The following is a 22,501-nucleotide window of genomic DNA, read 5'->3' on the forward strand; positions in this document are numbered from 1 at the left end:
AGAGGGTACCCTGTAGTGCACAGCTGGCAAAGCTGATGCTGCAGCCTTTGCAGATATATCAGATGAAGTGCTATAGACTGTTCAGTGGTGGTGGTATTGGGGATCTGAATGACTACATTTGCAAAAAAAAACAAACATCAGATATTCCTGCTTTTCAGAAAGGAAGGCAACCCATCAATATGTAATTGCATCCATAAAGTGCTACATGTCTAAATATGTTTCTTGCTGCAAGACAGTCTGGCCATGAAGGTGTCAGAAATAAAGAGGAGTCATGTGAAAGGGGATGGAATGAGAACCGCTAGTCTCAAGCACCACAGAAAAAGAGAGAGGAGGTAGAAATGAGAGACTGAGGGAAAAAGAGCTAACTTTTTTCTTTGACTTATAATTGCTGGACAAGAGGCAGGCCCTGTCCATCACGCTCTCCTTTAAGAGATGGCTGCATTAAGCTTTAATGCTTCTCCTTCGCCACAGTCCACTCACTGGCAGACAAGCAGATGGCTTGGAAACTGTCTGGACTAAGCTGGCCGTTTTTCTGCAGCCCCAGCAGAGATGTTGTTTTCTTCTTTTTGCTGAACACGGAACACAGAAGAGGAGGAAGAGAGACTGCTGCAGTCTGCTTTTCTCCTCCACTCTTTCTTTCTGTAAATGCTTTTCTCTTTCGATTTCCTCCTTTCTTTTCTTCTTTTTGCTGTTCAGTGCTCTCTCTTAACCCATCTCAACTCTCTCTCTCTCTCTCTCTTTGTGTCTCCCCCCCCCCCCCTCTTTCCTTTCCCTTCCTCTTCCAGCATCCCTTAGCGAGCCTTTGGTTTCGAGTCAAGAGGTAGCTATCACAAAAGGCTCCTGTTTAGGTCCTTTGTGATCTATGAAGTATATGTGTCTGTGTGTGTGTGTGTGTGTGTGTGTGTGTGTGTGTGTGCGTGTGCGTGGGTGTGTTTGTATGTTTCACTGCTCCTGTGCATGGGTGGGTGTGTTCAAAAGACCATACACCACAAAAGATTTCTCACCACACCATCAACACTCCTCAAACACATGACTTTTCTGCACAGATCCGAGGTGCGCAGGTATGAAAATTCATATGCAAAACACGAGAACATCCTTCATCTATGTGGCTCGCTTCATTGTTCGCTTGAATGAGCACAAGGGTGGTAATTTAAAGTGATGCTTGCTGCAACCCATATAATGAAGTGTGAAATAACTGGCCCTTTGTCTACTGAACAGTAGTAATTAGTTTATATGCAGGGTTGGGAAGGTAACTATTAAAATGTAATAGGTTACAGATTACTAGTTAGCCTGTTCAAAATGTAATTAGCAATGTAACTTGCATGTCTTTGATTTCTTTCGGTTGGCAGATGAGAGTCGGTGCCAATTTAAAAGAGAGAGCCAATCAAAAACAACACTCACAATTTGAGCACAATGGAGCCTGTCTAGATGTCAAAAAGATGCAAAGCAACAGAATGAATGTTATATTCTACATTAAAGCTTTTTACTAAAAAGAAAATATTTAAACCCTTTGTAATTAGCAACACCTTGATTAGTAACTGTAATCTAATTGCATCCCCCCCCTCAGTTACTGTAATGGATAACAGTCCCATTGTACAAGTACAAATGCATGTAGTTCCTTCATAGCCCTATGTATGTCCACATGCAGTATCTGCTTGAAGGCACAGACACATGTGGCTCCACGCTGTACCATGTCATTACTCTCAACCCCCTAATTTGACTTCTGAAGCCTCGGCGGCAAGTTGCAGTCCCCTTGTGGTTTGCTGCTGGCACGCGTATTCCATGTTGGGATTACTCACAAAATAAGGAAGAGGAATGATTCCATTAACTCGCCTACTTGTTACCTCTCGTGCGAGGCACTAATGGGGAGCTGTATCTGGATCAGAAAATTAGGCTGCTTGTAAATCCCCCTCCCTCCCTCACTCGCTGGCTCGTTGCTTTTCTAGCGCATCCACCGACCTTAGAGCCCACCGATTGAGCAGATGCACGGAGCAAGGGAAGCCAGGATTCTCTTGCCTTGATGTTGCCAGGTGGGGGGGCCTCCCTCCATGGGGCCTGCTCTGCCCACGGTGTGAGGCGGTGTAATCTGGAGGTGTTTGGCTGCGCTTTCGAGTGGACTTTTTAAAAAGGCGCTGAGAGGAGAGAGGACATTGGGGGCTGGGTGGTAGAGGTAGTGTGGAGTTGGGAAGGGGGGGGGAAAGATTTTTGGGCCAGTGGCAGCCAAAACCTGACTTGCATGCGCGTGTGTGTGTGTGTGTGTGTGTGTGTGTGTGTGTGTACGTACACACGCTTGGCTGGCCGGTGGAAAGCTCTCCTTTAACACACGAGCCCTCGATAACAAGCAGCTGAAGGAGGGATGAGCCCCAGCGGAAGGAAGGGCTCCTGGGGGAGAGAGCTTGGCTCTGGCAGCAGGAGGAGCAGGTCCTCATTAAGACGGAGGGAGTGCCTTGCCTGCCTGCCCACGGCCCTTCACCGTTGAGGGACACTGCCCCGCTACGGTTAAGTACTCCAAACGAGAACTCTGGACAAAACGGAGAAAAGGAGAAAGAGAGAGAGATTGAGTGAGAGAGAGGAAGAGAGAGATGGGGAGAGCTCGACAGGGAATATGGACGGGAGAAAATCAATGCATATGAAGTGATAAGTCAAGGTGGGATTTGGTGGAGAGGGACGGACAGGATGGGTCAAGCAAAAAGGAAGGCAAATACATCGTGTGAGAAGTGAAGACTACTGTATGTAGCTCATTCATGGTAGCAGAGTAACACTGTGAGATGTGATAGGGGATACAGACGATCTGTGCGGTCCCTGCAAACTGCTATGAGGAGGAGTCGAGGCACTTTTTGCACAAGGGATGGCAAATGAGAGAAAGTTAGCAAGTCATAGACAGATCCTGAAAAGAAAATTACTACCTGACTACTTTTCAAAGGTGCAAGGTATGACCCCTTTTACCTCATGTCATGTTCGACTTGTTACTTGTCTCTGGTAGCATCTAGGCCCGCTGTTTAGACACATTATTCTGTGCTGAAGCTGTTAACTGTGATAACTTAGACAGTTACATATCAAATGAGCCACTTCATAAGCAGGCAAAGCTGTTGTTTATGGCTGGTTCAGCATGAGGCCAAACACAAGTGACATTAGTGCCGCCAAAATAATGCCGAAAGTGGAACCCAATTTCCACAAATCATTTGGCAGAAAGTAGTAGCAGCAGCCTGTTGTTGACAGGGTACAATACAACATATTTCACCACTGTGAATACAATTGGTTTTAAAATGCCGTTTGTTAGCCTTGCTTTTAGTGAGGAAAAAAAATAAATTTCTGCTTCAAAATTAAGACACACTGCAGGGAAAGCTGTGTAGCGAGAGCTTCACTCAGATCATGAGAGTCTAGACTGTCAGGCGTGACGTGGTCTGTCTGCTGTATAAAGGAGCTGGTTTACTCCACCATCAGAACCATTACTGTTATAAACAGAAGGGGATTTCTTGTAGTCCCTGGTCCTTAAATAAATAGTATTTATTTCACACTCTGTTTTGAGCTAGACCAAACCCAAAACACTGTTGCACCATGGACCACATGGATCTGTTTTGTGTGTGTATATGATATGATGAGGGGTGGATTTTTTTGGTTACAGCCTTGTGGTGCACCATGGGTAGCTTGATAATCTAGTACACACTTATCGTTCTCCCAGTACACTATATGCCACTTACCCCTTGCAGACTCACAGGACGGAGAGTAGCTGTGACTCAAACCTGGGGCTATGTGCCTATAGCTGGAAAGCCTTTGGTGTGATGGTCATCCACTGGTGGTAGGGACTAGCTCAATTCTCTTTCCTGCCTGGCTGTCTGCAGGGGCGGTTCTAGCAAATTGGAGGCCCTGGGCAAAGAACAATGTTGAGGGCCCCCCCCCGCCCCCAAAAAGAAATCGTTTTAATGTTATGTGGAACTGACATTTATTGTGAGTATAGGACTTTAACACATTAAACAGTTGTAAATTATTTTAATTATGAGGTTTTGAGTGCAGTGTTTTAGTAGTGTAACTTTTTTATTTATTAATCAAAACAATGTTACTTGTTACATTTGATTAATGCTTTATAGTTCTGTTTCTGAATGTTTTCAACTGAAACTTCCAAATTTGTACAGGTCCTGTTTTAACCATTTCAATTATCTCTATCTGTTAATTTATCACGCCATAGGGGTCTTCACTAATCACTGTATCTCCACCATTGATGTACTCACATTGTTGACATCACCGCTGTCATTATCAGCCAGCTGTGCTTGAGCTGTGTTCATGACCATGGCAGTATCATGCGTGTCGTCGTCAGTGCGGGTGTGACATTGTCTCGGATATGGGCAGCTGTGGTACATGATGGCTCACCGTTTGAAGAAGCAAAGCAGGCAGAGCTAGTTGGTGTCACTACAAGTTGTTTGTCTGCTGCTGCTGCTAGCAATCGCTAAACTTGTCTTAGCCGCACTTGAAACATTATCAGATGAACTCGACACATTACATATTTCTTCCACTTCCACGGACGAATTCCTTGATAGGAAATGGTGTGTTACCGTAGGTAATTTCTCCCTGAACTTATCATCCTGCCCTTTCCTCGTTCTTTTCTCGCTGCCACTTCAAAGACGTTTCACGCTTAACTTTTCGACCACACACGTCACCACACGAAAAATTGTCAGTGACAGAAAAGTCACGTGACCTGGAATAATTTGTTCCATGATGGAATTAAGATACATTTTAAGCTGATACTGAAAAGAAGATAATCGTTTTACATGCTTATTATGAATTGTCATTATTTTGCAATGCCAAGTGATTTATTTTAATTAGCAAAAAAAAATAAAAATCGGAAATACGACGAGGCCCCCCTGGTGGCCGAGGCCCTGGGCAACTGCCCGGTTTGCCCGTTCGTCCGGTCCGCCCCTGGCTGTCTGTGTTCTGCTGTTGCAGGTTGGGTCAGGGCCCTTTGGTCATTGACACAGCAAGGAGTCGGTACAGGAGGGGCATCAACAGGACAGGTAGGTCATGATACAAAAAATATTAAGTTCAAATTCGCTTACATTGGTGACGCTTCTTTGTTGATCACTTGCCACTACACACAGGTGGCTTGCTTGGATGAACTGTGTATATTATATGTTTGAGTAGTTGATAGTGTGCCTGTATGCGGCAGGTAGAGATGGGGAGAGTTAGTTTCTATTCATGCACACAGGGACGATCAAAAGCTGCCACCTGTGAATGTGGATAAGCAGTCCATACTATGAAGCACTACCTTGTTTGCCCTCTACTACCCAACCCTTGCTGCTCACTTGCAGAGTTCAAGAAAAACACGAAGGACTGTGTAAAGAAATGGGAAACTGTCATACAACTATCACACTTGTAAGGCCAGGAAGAAGCCAACCAGATGAGCGATAGCCTGAGAGGACTACCTGCCTCCTCTGTTGGACAGGTGGGAGAAAGGGAGCGTGTGTGAAAATCACATAGAGTCATGCATTTACTGGTGAGGTTAAGTGTCTAGTGAGCACAAGGTTGTGTGTTTGCCCTCTGATCAGTAGTGTGTGTGTGTGTGTGTGTGGTGTGTGTTGGTCCGCAGCCGTGCATCTTGTCCCTTTAGCCGAAGTGACAGTGTAAAAGGCTGCTTGTGTGCTATCCTCCACTTCATCAGTTTACTCCTGCCAAGTCACGTGGACTCATCTGTCTCTTCAGGTTCTGATCTGTTCCACTCAGGATGAATAATTCATCAAGTCTAGTCAACTTTATTTGTATAGTGCATTTAAAATCAACAGGAGCTGTACCAAAGTACTGATTTAGACAAATGTACTCAAGAATTAAAAAAAGGAAATAAACAACTAAAACAAATAAGGAAGAAAAGTGGAACGAATAAGAGACAAAATAGCATAAAAGTACTAAACACCTGCAAGAAACAAAGCCAATGAAAGCACTGACAGAGTAAAATGCAATAAAAGACCAACAATTTAGAATAAGGAGTAGACTAAAATCATTGACCAACCTCAGACTGGACTAAGAGCACAGTTAAAAACACAACCTCAGACTGAACTAATAATGCACAAAAAAGAGGATGACACAAAATGAAAATCCAGGCAATGGCCAGTGAGGATTTTAAGTCAAGTTTGAATCGATTAATTCTCAGCAGTCAGCTGATTTGAAATTGTCTGAGTCTATTCTATCATCACCCTTAGATTTCAAATAAACCAAGCTAAAATCTGGCAATGTTTAGAGGACAGGAAATTCAGCATTATTGTTCTCAGTTGGTAAAATGAGGCACTAACCACATCAATAATTTGTCTATCAAATTCTAATTCTGAGTCAGTGGTGAGCAACAGATTGTTTGTAACTATCAGGAGTGCAGCCTCAGTACATTTCAAGGATCCTATTCTCAGTCAGATAACTTTACAATTGATTAAAAACAGCCTTCTCAGCTATTTTGGCTATAAATGGAAGCGTAGAGATCCAGATTAGGCTTTTTGAGCTGAGTTTGCACCACAACATGTTTAAGCAATGAAACTACAACTCAAGAGAACAATGATTTGTTAATGATGTCGAAGACATTTCTACCCACAACATGAAACACTGAATTCACGACCCAGGCTGGTGAGAAGCTCGCCTTTCATGTGTGGTGCTCATGCTAGTGTGTGTGTCTGTGTGTGTCTGTGTGTGTCTGTGTGTGTGTGTGTGTGTGTGTGTGTGTGTGTGTGTGTGTGTGTGTGTGTGTGTGTGTGTGTGTGTGTGTGTGTGCCTGTGTCTGTGTCTGTGTCTGTGTCTGTGTCTGTGTGTGTCTCTGTGTGTGTATGTGGTTCAATCCATGTTATACTGAATTTGAAAGCTCGCTCCAAAATAAGTGCGTCAGCTGCAACTGAGGGGATGGATGTTTGTGCTGTGTTCTCCTGCGGGCCACTGCTGGCCATGAAATATGCAGATGAATATTTCAAGTGAATTATCAGAGACTGTGCCTGTGTCAGCCTGAGCCCCAACAACAGCTCAACGCCGCCCTGGAGCCTCACTCAGGGGGCTTTTGGGGGTTGGCGCGACACGGTGGTTTCATACACAGGGGGGCTGAGTATCAGCGACAAACTCATTTCTTCAAAGAATATTTCAAATACAAACCACACATTTACATGAAATTCACCCTAAAATGAACTTTAACACATAAACTGTATGTGTAAGTGTGGGATTCTGTACTATTTCCTATATATAGAGAAATATGATTATGCCTTGTTTTTATTTAAAATGAGATTAATATGACCTATAAATAATGAACACATATGTTGTTATCTGTGCGATGAAGTGAAAAGGTACAACTCTATATTTCATTCAATCTTAGAAGTTTGGAGAAAGTCTGTCTTTCAGCCGTTTGTTGCATTGTTTCCAAGGGAGGTACCAGAATATCAACGAAAACCAATGAAAGGGAATAGGGATGGGTAGAAGTGTATCAGGGGCCTTCTCTCATCCAATAGTTTTGCTTTCTCCCCTTTCCTCATGACTGTGTTCATTTTTCTTAAACTGAATTATTGAAAACTTCAAGTTCAACAGACTACATAAATGAAAGCTCCTGACATAATTGCATTACCCAACACTTAGTTGCTCCATATTTAGATGGCTGTGCACATGTGTTGGCATGCTATCAGGAATGTACGCGATGTGCTGGGAGAGGAGCGCGTGCGATGAGAAGCAGCATCGGTAGCGACAGCCTTACCACTGAAGAGATCACGCAACTCCTCTGAGACGATGGAAATGGATGCCTGAGCTGAGAGACTGGGACAGGAGACGCCCAACAACTACTCCCCTAGGCCCGCGTGGGAAAAACCAACCAATCCCAGGCAGGCTGAAGTCAGGGCTTGTCACTAGCTGGAAAGGGACCAGCCATTGACAGGCCCTGGAACATGAGACATGCAGAGCCAAGGAGCTTTGCCCAGCGGGACACTGTTTGCGTGTTGGTGTTGCTGGAGTGCAGAGTCCATAGTGCATGCTGGGAAGCTTTCGTGGCAAAACTGTGATGCCCGCAAGCTATACTCTCATCTCTCACCTCAGAAGCGGCTATGGATGGCTGAGCAGCACACCGCTAAAGTGCTTGTTTTAGCGTATGTGGATCTCAGGCTGGGTAAGAACACGCTTCATGCTGGCAGACAATATATGAGCTTATGGTCCTCTACTCTTATCACCAGTAGTGCAGTGGCACAAAAAGTTAGATTTTCAGGAGATAGAAGGACAAGCACTGCTATTTTTATCAAGAATTTAAGTTCCTACAATTTTGAACCCCAGACCAGAAGTTTATGTCATTGAAAGTGAGTTGAAAACCTGAAAGACCATCACTGCTCAGCTTCATTCAGTAGGACAACTTGGAATCAATGCTTCTCTTAAACTCTGAGGAAAATGTTGACATTTTTATCAAGAGAATATGATAAATGTTGAGGCATGTAATCAGGGCCGGCACAATAGCGGGTGCAAGGGATACAGAGGCACTCGGGTCCAGTCTTGAACGGGGCCTAAAAACAAGATTCTATCGTCTTGACCTTAGGCAAATATATGCCCCGCCCCCATTGGAGCGCTTCCCTCTATCACTTCCGAGATAATGTGGTTTAGGGTGTCTTAGTGTGTAACAAACACGTGCAATAAACAAATCACGTCACAAAAACGAAAAAGATCATAAACGGCACCTGGAGAACACAGAAGGGTGGTGGAAAACGCTTCACTCTGTACAGTACAGTCATCTGTAGATTTGGAAGCTTGCAACCCCCATGTCGGCACATAGGCTGTTTCATCGTCTGATGATCGCCATGGCAACAGTGGGGGTGGGAGGGCTGGTTTTTGTCAGATTCTTGCACCCGGGACAACAGGAGGGTCACGCGGGCCCCTGCATGTTATCACTCCTGTTATTGAACCCTTCACATCATCATCCCAGTCTACGTGTTGGCTAATGTGGTACTTAACGATAGATTAAAACCTGATCTGTAGTACATGCCAATATTAATTAACCTCATTCACCATCCCCTTGCTTTGTCTGGGTAGACTGATGTCATTTGATTGAGCCTGATAGACACCATTAAGGTATCTAAGGGTCCCCCAAAGCTCCAAGTGCTCTCAGACACCATTTAATCCTGTTCCAGTGTATCCATGGTCCAGTAGCATACAAACAGCTCTTATGGTTGTGTTTATTCTCTTCAAATTCATAACCCAGCCAAACAAACAATCCAAATGTGGGCAGATGTGTTGCAGCTTTGGGATCCAACCCAGGGAATGCTTATCTGCGCGTGGACACATTTCAATGAATCCCAACGATGGACACGATTTCCCCTTTCACACATTGACAGTTAGACAATCAGGGGTTAGAGGACAAGGGGGAAAACCAAAGAGATTTCTCCCCTCCATGAGATTAGATCAGATGAAATCATGATTGCAGTGAAAAACCAGCTCTTCCCACTTTTCCAGCTATTCCCAGTAAATATCCACCAGCTGCCAAGACTTACTTATGAAGGGGATTTGTCAAAGCTGCGTATCATAACAGAGCAAATCTCTTTTGTAGCCGATATGGCGTGCAGATAGGGATGCCTTGCATGTGTTCAAACTACTTTTTTTTCACCCATTTGTCAAGGGGACAAGGCCTGGCTGTGCATGTGTTTTTCTCCAACCACAAACAAATACACCAAAAACTCCTCTCTCTCTCTGCAGTCTTATCATGGGGTTGTTTCAACACCTGGTTGTGAGTCTAGGTGAAGTGGACACAGTGCTGGCATTGTGACTGTACACAGTCTAAAATTCGGCATGTTGGAGTGACGGTCAGTCGCTTGTGGCTCTACACACGCAGTTGTTAACCAGAGATTACTCGGATGGCAACAATGGCAATTGTGCCTGGATATTGTGAGGACAGCTGTATGCGTTTTAGTTATTGTTGTTTTATTTAATAGCTGAGAAGGTCTGTATCAGTGAATCAAAAATTGATCAAAACAATCAGTGTGAAGCTAAAGAGGGTTCCCTGGAAGATATATGAACTAGGAAGTATATGCACCATATATAACTCTATCGTAATTACCCATTTCCCCTCATACCTCAAGAAAGGCAGGTAGTCATTCAGTCATTTATGAATTCAATATCACTTGAATTATCCAATCTCCATCTGTGACATAATGAGGTATCGACATGCAGGTGATGCTCAATCGTATGAAGGAGAAAAAACTAAAACCTTAATGTACACACATTAAGGGGACCTTTTATGTATAAATATATACAGACCGTCATGAAATTGACAGTTTATATATATATATATATATATACAGCCGCGGAAAAAATTTAGAGACCACTCCAAAATTATCAGTTTCTCTGGTTTTACTATTTATTGGTATGTGTTAAAGTAAAATGTACATTTTAGTTTTATTCTATAACCTACTGGCAACATTCCTACCAAATTTCAAATAAAAATATTGTCATTTAGATCATTTATTTGCAGAAAAATGACAATTGGTCAAAATAGCAAAAAAGATGCAGTGTCTTCAGATCTCGAATAATGCAAAGAAAACAAGCTCATATTCATTTTTAAACTACACAATACTACTGCTTTAACTTAGGAAGAGTTCAGAAATCAATATTTGGTGGAATAACCTTGATTTAAAATCACAACTTTCATGTGTCTTGGCATGCTCTCCACCAGTCTTTCACATTGCCGTTGGGTGACTTTATGCTACTCCTGGCGCAAGAATTCAAGCAGCTCGGCTTCTTTTCATGGCTTGTGACCATCCATCTTCCTCTTGATCACATTTCAGAGTTTTTTTTATGGGATTCAGGTCTCGAAATTGGGCTGGCCATGACAGGGTCCTGATCTGGTGATACTCCATCCACACCTTTACTGGCCTGGCTGTGTGGCATGGAGCATTGCCCTGCTGGAAAAAACACTTCTCAGAGTTGGGGAACATTGTCAGAGCAAAAGGAAGCAAGTTTTTCTTCCGGGACAACGTTGTACTTTGCCTGGCTGAGGTTTGTAAAAGACCATAAGGATTGAACCAAAGCTGACTGGAGGTCCCTAAGTTCGTCTTCTCTGATGAGTCCAAGACAGAATAATTTTATGAAGCCTACATCCACAGAAGATTTGTGGTTAGTTCTCCAAGATGTTTGGAACAATTTACCAGCCGAGTTCCTTCCAAAACTGTGCGCAAGTGTATCTGGAAGAATTGATGCTATTTTGAAGGCAAAGGGTGGTCACACCAAATATTGATTTAATTTAGAATTTTCTTCTGTTCCTTCACTGCATTTTGTTAATTTATGAAGAATTGATGAAAATAAACTGTTAACACTTCCATTTTTGAAAGCATTCTTAGTTTACAGCATTTTTTTACACCTGCCTAAAACTTTTGCACAGTACTGTATATATTTATTTATCTAAGAGATAAATTTACTGCATTGAGATTTCCGCATGCACAATAGATTTATGTCAATCGGAGCGTGCATAATGCATCAGTGAAATATGTTCGATGCTTCACTTGGTGTAAAAAAACAAAGGGAAGGATAAAGGAGGAGAAAGAGATAGACAGAAGATAAAAGGAGAGAATGAAAAACCAACACCCCCAATCCATTCAACCACTTCTATCGGCCCAGTTCTGTTTTACACAGAACACTCTCTAACAAAAGTCAAAGTCTAAGGGCCTGATTTACTAACATGCGACCTCTGCTTAATCTGCGTTCGCACATTAACGCACGTTTTGGCAAGCCATATATAATTACAAGGAAAATAAAGTATTTACCACTTGAGGAAATCATTGTGATATCCATATCCAAGATATTTCAAAAAAATAGGCATACATCTAGCGTAGCCTACACATTGACCCAAATGATTCAGGTTAATTGAAGCTGCGTGACATTTGATTTATTGTATGGCTTTGTAAAAAGCCGGGAGATAGATACAGCCGCGGAAAAAATTAAGAGACCACTTCAAAATTATCAGTTTCTCTGGTTTTACTATTTATTGGTATGTGTTAAAGTAAAATGTACATTTTTGTTTTATTCTATAACCTACTGGCAACATTCCTACCAAATTTCAAATAAAAATATTGTCATTTAGATCATTTATTTGCAGAAAAATGACAATTGGTCAAAATAGCAAAAAAGATGCAGTGTCTTCAGATCTCGAATAATGCAAAGAAAACAAGCTCATATTCATTTTTAAACTACACAATACTAATGCTTGAACTTAGGAAGAGTTCAGAAATCAATATTTGGTGGAATAACCTTGATTTAAAATCACAACTTTCATGTGTCTTGGCATGCTCTCCACCAGTCTTTCACATTGCCGTTGGGTGACTTTATGCTACTCCTGGCGCAAGAATTCAAGCAGCTCGGCTTCTTTTCATGGCTTGTGACCATCCATCTTCCTCTTGATCACATTTCAGAGTTTTTTTTATGGGATTCAGGTCTCGAAATTGGGCTGGCCATGACAGGGTCCTGATCTGGTGATACTCCATCCACACCTTTACTGGCCTGGCTGTGTGGCATGGAGCATTGCCCTGCTGGAAAAAACACTTCTCAGAGTTGGGGAACATTGTCAGAGCAAAAGGAAGCAAGTTCTTCCGGGACAACGTTGTACTTTGCCTGGCTGAGGTTTGTAAAAGACCATAAGGATTGAACCAAAGCCGACTGGAGGGTCTCCTAGTTCGTCTTCTCTGATGAGTCCAATTTTCAGCTTTGCCCAACACATGGTCGTCTGATGGTTAGACGGAGACCTGGAGAGGCCTACAAGCCACAGAGTCTTGCACCTACTGTGAAATTGGACTTATCAGAGAAGACGAACTAGGAGACCCTCCAGTCGGCTTTGGTTCAATCCTTATGGTCTTTTACAAACCTCAGCCAGGCAAAGTACAACGTTGTCCCGGAAGAAAAACTTGCTTCCTTTTGCTCTGACAATGTTCCCCAACTCTGAGAAGTGTTTTTTCCAGCAGGGCAATGCTCCATGCCACACAGCCAGGCCAGTAAAGGTGTGGATGGAGTATCACCAGATCAGGACCCTGTCATGGCCAGCCCAATTTCGAGACCTGAATCCCATAAAAAAAACTCTGAAATGTGATCAAGAGGAAGATGGATGGTCACAAGCCATGAAAAGAAGCCGAGCTGCTTGAATTCTTGCGCCAGGAGTAACATAAAGTCACCCAACGGCAATGTGAAAGACTGGTGGAGAGCATGCCAAGACACATGAAAGTTGTGATTTTAAATCAAGGTTATTCCACCAAATATTGATTTCTGAACTCTTCCTAAGTTCAAGCATTAGTATTGTGTAGTTTAAAAATGAATATGAGCTTGTTTTCTTTGCATTATTCGAGATCTGAAGACACTTCATCTTTTTTGCTATTTTGACCAATTGTCATTTTTCTGCAAATAAATGATCTAAATGACAATATTTTTATTTGAAATTTGGTAGGAATGTTGCCAGTAGGTTATAGAATAAAACTAAAATGTACATTTTACTTTAACACATACCAATAAATAATAAAACCAGAGAAACTGATAATTTTGAAGTGGTCTCTTAATTTTTTCCGCGGCTGTATATATGGGGATGCGAGAAACCCTCCAAAAGTAAGCAAAGTCAAGCAAGCATGTCAAGATATTGCCGTGATTGTTTCTGCAACGGGGCACCCGAAAACGTTGCCGAAAACGCTATAATGACGTCCGGAGACGTGGGACATCCAAGCTGGAAGGTAACACGTTCTCGTGGCTTCACGGGAGGTGGATCTGCCTCGACCCAGGATCTGACGGCAGCAGAGGACATCGCCACGTCTACCCTCACGCCTGAGAGCGTGCAGGGATTTGGGGGCATGGAAATCGGCACCCAAGCCAGTGCACCAGCTGACCAAACCCAAGGTACATAAATAAAGTCCACATACACAGAGATGAGTTTACAAGATTTATAATAATACTGGCATTAAATAAATGCAACAAAGCCATACAATAAATCAAATGTCACGCAGCTTCAATTAACCTGAATCATTTGGGTCAATTGTGTACGCTAGATGTATGTGTAAAGGGGCTATTTACCAGCCTAATTGCTGCCCCCTGCAGGTTACCTATTTGGACAGATTTACCTGGGCACTGAATCAAGACAACCGCAGACCAAGAAGTATGGAAAAGCAAGGACTTTTATTTATCTTTGTAAAAGCACCTTGAGGAGAGAGCAGTGGGCGGAACATGCATCACATCGATGTAAAGTGCTAAGTGCTGATTAATAAATAGATAAATAACATGAGATGTAGGCCTATACACAGGAACAGATGGATCTATAAATTAGCATCACATACACAGCAAATTCATCGGTGTTTCAGATGGGCAAAGTACAAACAAGTAAAACCAGTTAAAACCAGTCAAATTCATCCCAATTACAATGTCAGTGCTAAAATCCACATCAAAAGCCACAAGGCGTCCACAGCACGCATAAGCACAGCAAACCAAGGCAAAATATATCCCCTCCTATTCCTCAGTACAGACACGGCACTTTGCACGGGACATGAGCTTGCTCTGCTTCCTGTTCACACATGAACACACTAACAGACATAAAGAAACCCGCCGGGGAACACAATTCCCCCGGAAAACAAGGTACACAAAATGCTACCTGATAGGCTGGCCTCCTCGCCGCGACTGCCGGACGTGGGGTAAAACGGTGGTACACTGACCAGTATTTCGCCACCCGCAACTATAGTCTAACGCACTACATCCAATTGTTACATATCATATTCACGCGACGCATCACTGGAGGATTCGATGTCTCTCTGATCTGGTCCTGTAATTGAAGTATTGCGTGTGCTATACGAGTTGAAAAAAATATTTCTGTGCGCTGTCTCTGTCTTCTTTCTTCGCCTTGCTCTTATAACTGCTGCTGCCATATCAACGTTTTCAGACTCAATGGAAATGCGCTTCCTGGTTAAGATGTGCTTTTATGAGGCGGAGAATTAGCCCGTTTTACGTTTTATAACATATATAAAACTCCTATAACATTGATGAGCTTCAAATGCACTGGGTCAAGGTGCAGAAGGCCAGCAGAAGTGGTGGTGAAAGCAAACAAATCTGTCCACACAGTATTAAATTCTGTTTCCCTCCGAGACATCTTTTTTTTTAAGTGTGATTACATTGCTAGGCTAGGACACCACTAGCACATCTTTGTTAATGGAGTTGAATTCTTTTATTATTATTCTATAGCCTACATATTTTTACATGGTGACTTTTGGCCTACAACAAAGATAGCAAAATGAAAAAAAAAAGTTGCTGATAGGCGCGGCATTCCGGTGCAGTGCGACAGGCATTTCAGGGCAGAAGGTGGTTGGACAGGCTAGGCTCTGTATACGAGCCCCATTGTCTCTTCAGGTTCTTTGCTGACGTGTGTGTGTGTGTGTGTTCTTTCAAGTCTTTTCATCCTTTGATAGAGTGCAGTGATTTTTTCATCTAAATGTTATTACGGGCCTACACACTCACACACACACACACACACACACACACACACACACACACACACACACACACACACACACACACACACACACACACACACACACACACACAAACACTCACACTCACACTCACACTCACACTCACACTCACACACACACACATCTCATCACTTTAAATGCCAAGTTTTGCATAAAGTTCAGATTGGTGGGCAAATTACCATGGAAGCCATTGGAGCACAAGTTGTGCAATGTGATATAATCTTCAAATACCTTCTCCTGTAGAGCCTCCCCTCCTTTTTCTTTCTTCCTTTCTCTGTTTTCTCTTTTTTCTCTTTTAGTCTCTCTCCCTCTCTTTACCTCTCTATCTGTCGCTTTCTCTCTTAGTTTCAGAACCAAGTGATCCCTGGGGAAAACTGGACTGGGAATGTACAAGCCCATTCCCCCTCTTGAAGAAATAGGAAAAAAATGTAAGCTTCCTTATTGGGCATCCAGTCCTATTCTCGTGCACTCTTTTGTATCATTTCAACACGTCTTCAGTGTGAAATTATTCAGGCAGCCTCCAGCTCTACAGCACTTAAGCTCTCGAAGCCACACCATGTTTGTATCCTTCATTTCTGCTTGGCTCTCGAAGCCACACCATGTTTGTACCCTTCATTTCTGCTTGGCGACAAATGATGACAAACAGAGCTGGCATGCCAGCCTGGTAATTATAATCAGGTCAACTGCGGTGCTCCCCAATTATAGGCTGAGGAGAGAGATTTTCACAAAAGCAATCCCCCCCCCCCCCCCCAACACACACATACACACACACACACACACGCCCACGCCCACGCACACGCACGCACACACAAGCAAACTCCCACCCATGCACACACTCATGTGCACTACATACATGTGCATACACAAAAATTCATACACACACAAAAACACACAACTACACACACACACACACAAACCCCATCACTTAAAAGCACCCTCTCACACAGACCCTGTATGGCGGAGAGCCTCTCACTATGACTTCTACCCAAAAATGGTCTCCTGTAATCGCAATCTCTCGGCTGCATTAGCAGTCAATTTGAGGTATCATTTTGTGAAGAGGCTGGAAATGTAAGTTTAAGTGCCATTCAGCTCGGGGAGTAATGACAGCAGCAGCCAGATGTAATTCCTGGGTCTCCCCCCCCCCCCCCCCAACCACACACCAATCCAAAACCCAGTTGCTGCGGGACAGCTAACCAAAAAAAAAGGGGGAAAAAGAGAAGGAAAAAAGAAAGAAGCTCTCTTCACTGATGATGTGCTTCTCCAGCTAAGAGATCATGATTAAATAACGCTCTGTCCAGTCACAGTGGGGAAATGAGATCCACTCTGAATGGGAGAATTGAATATGGCTATCTGAAAAGGAATTTTGATCCCTGAGCATTAAACAGAAAAGCAGATCAGTGAGGAGAATTGATAACATCCTGTTTTAGGTCATTTACATACTGTATGTAGGTCTCCATATTACATTCATACTATCTCTCTCTCTCATTGCCATCTATCTGTGTTTGTCTGTTTCAGCCTGCTTGCTTGTGTCTCTGTCCATCTCGATGTTATCTGTCTGTCCAGCTATCTGTTGGTCTACTTGTCTATTTGTCTGTCTCAACATACAGTATGTCTATCTACCTGCCTACCTGTCTGTCTGGCTGTTAGTGTGTCTGCATATCTGCACACACGATTGCTTTGATGACGTCTCTCGCGTCGTGACCTCTGCCTCCTGCTGAGAGAAGGCCATAATGACAATCCAGTGCCATTGTCCTGCAACAGACTCGCCGCTACAAGAATAGCCTCACATTCTCTCCGCCGCCCCGAGTGTCATTCTCTCCAAGATGTCTTTCAAGTAAAGGACACATTAATTAGGATGGGTAATTAAGCTAGCAGCGTGAGACACATTTAGGCCCCATTCCTTCTGATGTGCTTGTAATGAGGGAGAGGAAGCGTGTGTGTCATTTCCTCTGGTAATCTCCTTCTCGAAGCCTCGGCATCTCAAATTGGACTTCTGAAATGTTTTTCACCATTTCAATTTACCCCCTGGCAGTAATGGATGGTCAAAGAATGTTTATGATTTGCTTTGGGCCATGCTAACATGGACAGAATTGGATGTAAAGAGCTTTTTTCTTTACTCTGAGATGGAGAAAATGTCTATAAAACCAACCCTTGAATTCTGGGTTATTGCTGCAGTCTGTCATAGGAGCATATGCGGATGGAAATAACCCGAAGAAAGAGGGCAGTGCCTGCCTGACTGAACAACCAAAATTACACCTTGTGACAGTATGCACGGTGTGGATGTGACAGCATTATAGTGTTCTCATTCTTTGCTAGCGCCTTTTTTTTTTACTCCATATTTCTATAGTTTTTTTTTTCACGTGTGTTTTCTAGCTCTGGGTGAGAGAAGACTGGGGCAATAAGAGTGGCAGTGAGGGCCACAGTGGGGAGAGATTGCGGTGAGAAAATGGTAACGATTTCAATAAGGCCTATCATCGCTCATTCCTATGTGTGGCTGAACTCTGAACGGGCACAGCTCCCATGGGAGACGGATATTAGAACAGATGTGTCAAGGTCTTCTCCGCTGTTTCTCACAGCCCTTCTGTGTATATCTGTGTGTGTGTGTGTGTGTGTGTGTGTGAGAGTGGTTGTGAGTGCGTGGGTGTGTGTTTGTGTGTATTATTTGGCATGGGAAAAGTAGGACCCAGTAAGGAATATTGTAGAAGTTTTGGATAACCTCCTTGGATGGAAAACAATAAAAGGCAATATTTCGGCTACTGGCTGATATGGTAGGACTGCTGTCTGTGCAGGAGAAGGTGAAATGTTACCAGTGCTGCAAAACACTTAGAAATGAACTGGAGAAAACAGATAGTTTGATGACAGAGCAAAGGTAGTCAGCAAAGGCAGCCTTACCTCGAAAGTTCTTCCCTTCTGCCTCCCCCCTTCCGTTTTCTATCTCTATCTCTCTACCTGGCCGGCTCCAAGCAGATGGGTTCAGGTCAGCTCAAGCTTTCTTCCTGTTAAAAGGGAGTTTTTCTTTGCACCATCTCCTTAGTGCTTGCTCTAGGGGGTTCATCCTCTGGGCTCTATAAAGTGCCTAGAGACACTTTTAACTGCAATTGGTGCTATAAAAATAAAATTGAATTGAATTCTTACAACTCTGATTTAAAAAAAATCCAGTCCCACCAGTATCTTGTGAGGGTTACTGTTGCGCAAATAATGAATAAATACCATGACTGTGCATTTTTGCAGAAAATATTGTGGAAATAACAGAAAATGGCAACCTAGAATTACAATTGCTGAAATCCTTACATTTGTGTGTAAATTTGCAAAATCATGAAATCCTGAAGGCTGATGGTTGGTTGTTGGTTTTTATGGTGTGGCATTAGTCGGACTGTCAGTGCCTTTTGGCCAATCGGGCATGTTAAACTGGTGGTGGAGCCTGTTGTTGAGACGAGATCACTGTGATTCAGCAAAATGTTTTAAATCGAGGTTTCATTTATCTGTAGATCTCAACACAGGTTGAGGAATGCCTGCAGCCTGTCGCTGTAGTAGGCCTATCCATCCATCCAGCATAAGACCAAGGGCTGATGCCATTGGCAACTTCTTATCAGACATATTCTCAATTAGAAGTAACTACATTACAAAACAGTCTGTGGTGAGTGAGAGTGGTGTGAAAAATGGTAAGCAAACGCAGCTTTGCTTTATGGTTTGGTACGGCGCAGAAAGTACATGCTTGTTGGTCAGACTGAAGACCATTTTGTCAGTAACACTAATGTTTTGCTATGTGAAGCAATAGCAATATGTGTCTTTTCATACAATTAAGACCACAACTGAGAAATAATTTAGTTGTTTTGACAGCATAATTTCCTGTTGTTAACCTAAATTTGGAGAATATCGCCAAGTAGTTTGCCTGTCTTTGGCCATGCCTAGGATTAGTTTTCTATCCCTTGACACAGCTTGACAATTAATAAATGACAGTGTCCTTTTTTGTGTGTCATGATATTTTAAACATGTCACTTCCAAGCCTTGTCAGGGAATGGGGAACTCAGACAACTAAATATTGAAATGACTTGAGTCCCCTTGGCCCGCATCAATGCTGTCATCCCTTCCGCTGGTCAAACACTCTACAGGATGAAACGTGGCGGTTCTTCACTGTTTATATCAGCAGGGATTTGACCCTGTGTAATTATAACATGTCAATCTAAATTGAGGAGACTGGGGCTCAACACACCACACCCCCCCATCCCCTGGGTTCTCTGCAAGATGCAAAGCCCCATTAATAAACCATGGAAGTGGTCTATTCATGTTCCACTGTGCCTCAGGCTCAGATGCTTCCATCTGATTTGCGCCATCCAAACGAGCAGTGCTGCTATTGTTTACCAGTCACTTTAATGTGGTTACAAAAGGTATATCAGTGTTACATCATGTTGCCGTGGTTTTGACACAGTGCGAGTGTTTGCCATTTCACTCCACAAGCTGTGTGTGTTTTATTTTTTTTGCATGTCAGCTAGGGCCCTGACTGCCTATCAGAAAATGAGTAAGTTTTGCGCAGGGTGACCCACTTTTGAGCAGGAAGAGATATTGCGTCTCCCTGGAGGGTACACAGCCTGCTATACCTGCACTCAGATTTGGGACAGGGTTTAACACCGCAATTTGTCCTGCCACAAATAGAGTGCACTGAGTATGCCACAGGTGCACAAATTGCATTATGGCCCTGAGAAATTACAACCTTAAGATTATGAGGATGCCAGGGCTATGGTGAATATCCAGGCCTCCCAGTGTTGGCAATGACTCATATTCCCTACAAACAGGTTTTACCGTTTTCATGACAGTTAGTGGAGCTGAAGCCTTTTACTTTCCTTGATTTGTAAATGAGAGGACGTTGTGTTCACATCTAGTAGCTGGAATGGTTATACTCTCTGCTTTCATGGCTTACCAGAAGGTACAGCAGCTCACTCTAAATAAGCCATTTAAAGACACTTCTCATGAATGTACAATCACTTCATATTGGTCCAATGGTCCTCCATTGTGTTTTGTTTCTTAAATTTCCATGAAGACCTTCACCACTTATTTGCCGGGTGTGCTGAGATGGCCAATATGTGCCTGGTCTCTTGACCTCCTCTCTCCATTGCTGCCGATGAGGAATCCATAATTGCCCATCTCAGACAATTTCCGATCAATTCACACATTTTCCGGGGTAAGCACGGGGTCAAAGGGCAGAAGACCCATGACAACAAACTCTATTGCTGTATTTATCAATTTGTCTGGAACTTCCTGCTCTGTGGCAAGCTCCAGATTCAAACACTTTGGGATTAATTGGTATTATTAATAGGCTTGAATTGACTGAATTTAGGCTCGACATAAGGTGTAGGAACAAGAATGCACAAGACTGAACAGTCACATGGGCTCAGGCCTCAACCTCCACAATAATACTGTCACTGCCAAGGTTGCAATTACCCCCAACAAAAGCTGTCAGATAGTTTTAAATGGAAAATAACATAATTGTACATATCACTTTCTAATTGTTATTGCAAGAGCAATGCTATCATTTTGAAAACGTGTTTCCAGCCCCTCGGCTATTGCTGAGAACAATAGGATGTGCTGAGCCATGATTACTTGGCCCATTTCGATGCCTGCTGGACCATAACACTGAGGTTAGGTCGCCCTTGGACAGCAAAGAGCCCATAAAAACAGAGATTCACATGAAACAGGCCTCTGGACTCAGAAAACATATTGACTGTTGGGTCTGCTCTCCCTTTTGCCTTCATATATCTTCCAGCGGATAGTGTTGCATAAATCATGAAACAACACAGTTCTCGGGCAACACATGGCCTGCAATGCTAATCTTCTACTCTAGGGGTCACTGTTGCCTTTCTAACTCGAGGTTTCTGTTTTTTTTTTTACCTTCACATGAGCATGTTGCAGCAATAAAAGGGGTTTCTCCAAGTATAAGCATTAATATCACAGGCACACAAAAGGCAGGCCATATGATGAAACCTTTCAGAAGGCAGCGGCACACATGCAGTACTGATGGGCACAGTTTCTGACTGAGACCAAAAAACACCCCTGTATTGAAGAAAGCAATGTGCCACATTAGTTGGATTCTATGAAAAGGAACTAACAAACAAGAAAGCAGGATCACAGTAGAATGCAAGTGCCTTGTAGAACCTGATAATGTAATAATTTCCCGATAATGTAATAACTCCCGATAATGTAATACAAAGTTCCTTCATAAGTCCCTAAAACATGTAATAAAACCTGATAATGTAATAATACCCCGATAATGTAATAAAGTGCAGGTTAGCCTCAATTTTGCAGAACCTGATAATGTAATAATTACCTGATATTGTAATAACTTTGGTTGGTGCTGTAGCATCAGGTCTCTAGTTTCAGAGGTCCATACAGTGAAGCTGTCCAGAGACCTGCTTGCTTCACTATTAGCAGATACAGTATATATTTTATATGATTGCGAATGCACAATTTGTACAATGGTGAAAGGGATATTCAGTGGTAATCAACTAATAGAGAAAAAATAAGAACATTTTTGGTATGTTATAGACTGGCAGCTAATGCGGCACATAGAACATTGAGTTTCTAAGTCCTCATTGATCATCAATAGCTGACATTTCGCTATTTGATTTATATCAAATTCTCTTTTGATTTTGTGTGGCAATGTCCCTTAAAAATTACACTATATACTGCAAAACATCATGCACTGACCAAAGTTTTTTAAACAATATCAGGAATTTATTACATTATCAGGTTCTGCAAAATTGAGGCTAACCTGATAATGTAATAAACTTCCAATTAATGTAACCATTTTATTACATTATTAGTATGGCGATTGTTACATTATTGGGAAATGCACTTTATTACATTATTGGGATATTATTACATTATCAGGTTTTATTACATCTTTTAGGGACTTATGAGGGACTTTTTATTACATTATCAGGGTTATTACGTTATCAGGAAATTATTACATTATCAGGTTCTACATGCCTTTTTAAAAAGAGAACCTAAATGTTGATGTTAGGAGATTGTCGATTAGAGACAGT

Source organism: Sprattus sprattus (assembly GCF_963457725.1).
Source record: "Sprattus sprattus genome assembly, chromosome: 13".
In the NCBI taxonomy this organism is placed as follows: domain Eukaryota; kingdom Metazoa; phylum Chordata; class Actinopteri; order Clupeiformes; family Clupeidae; genus Sprattus; species Sprattus sprattus.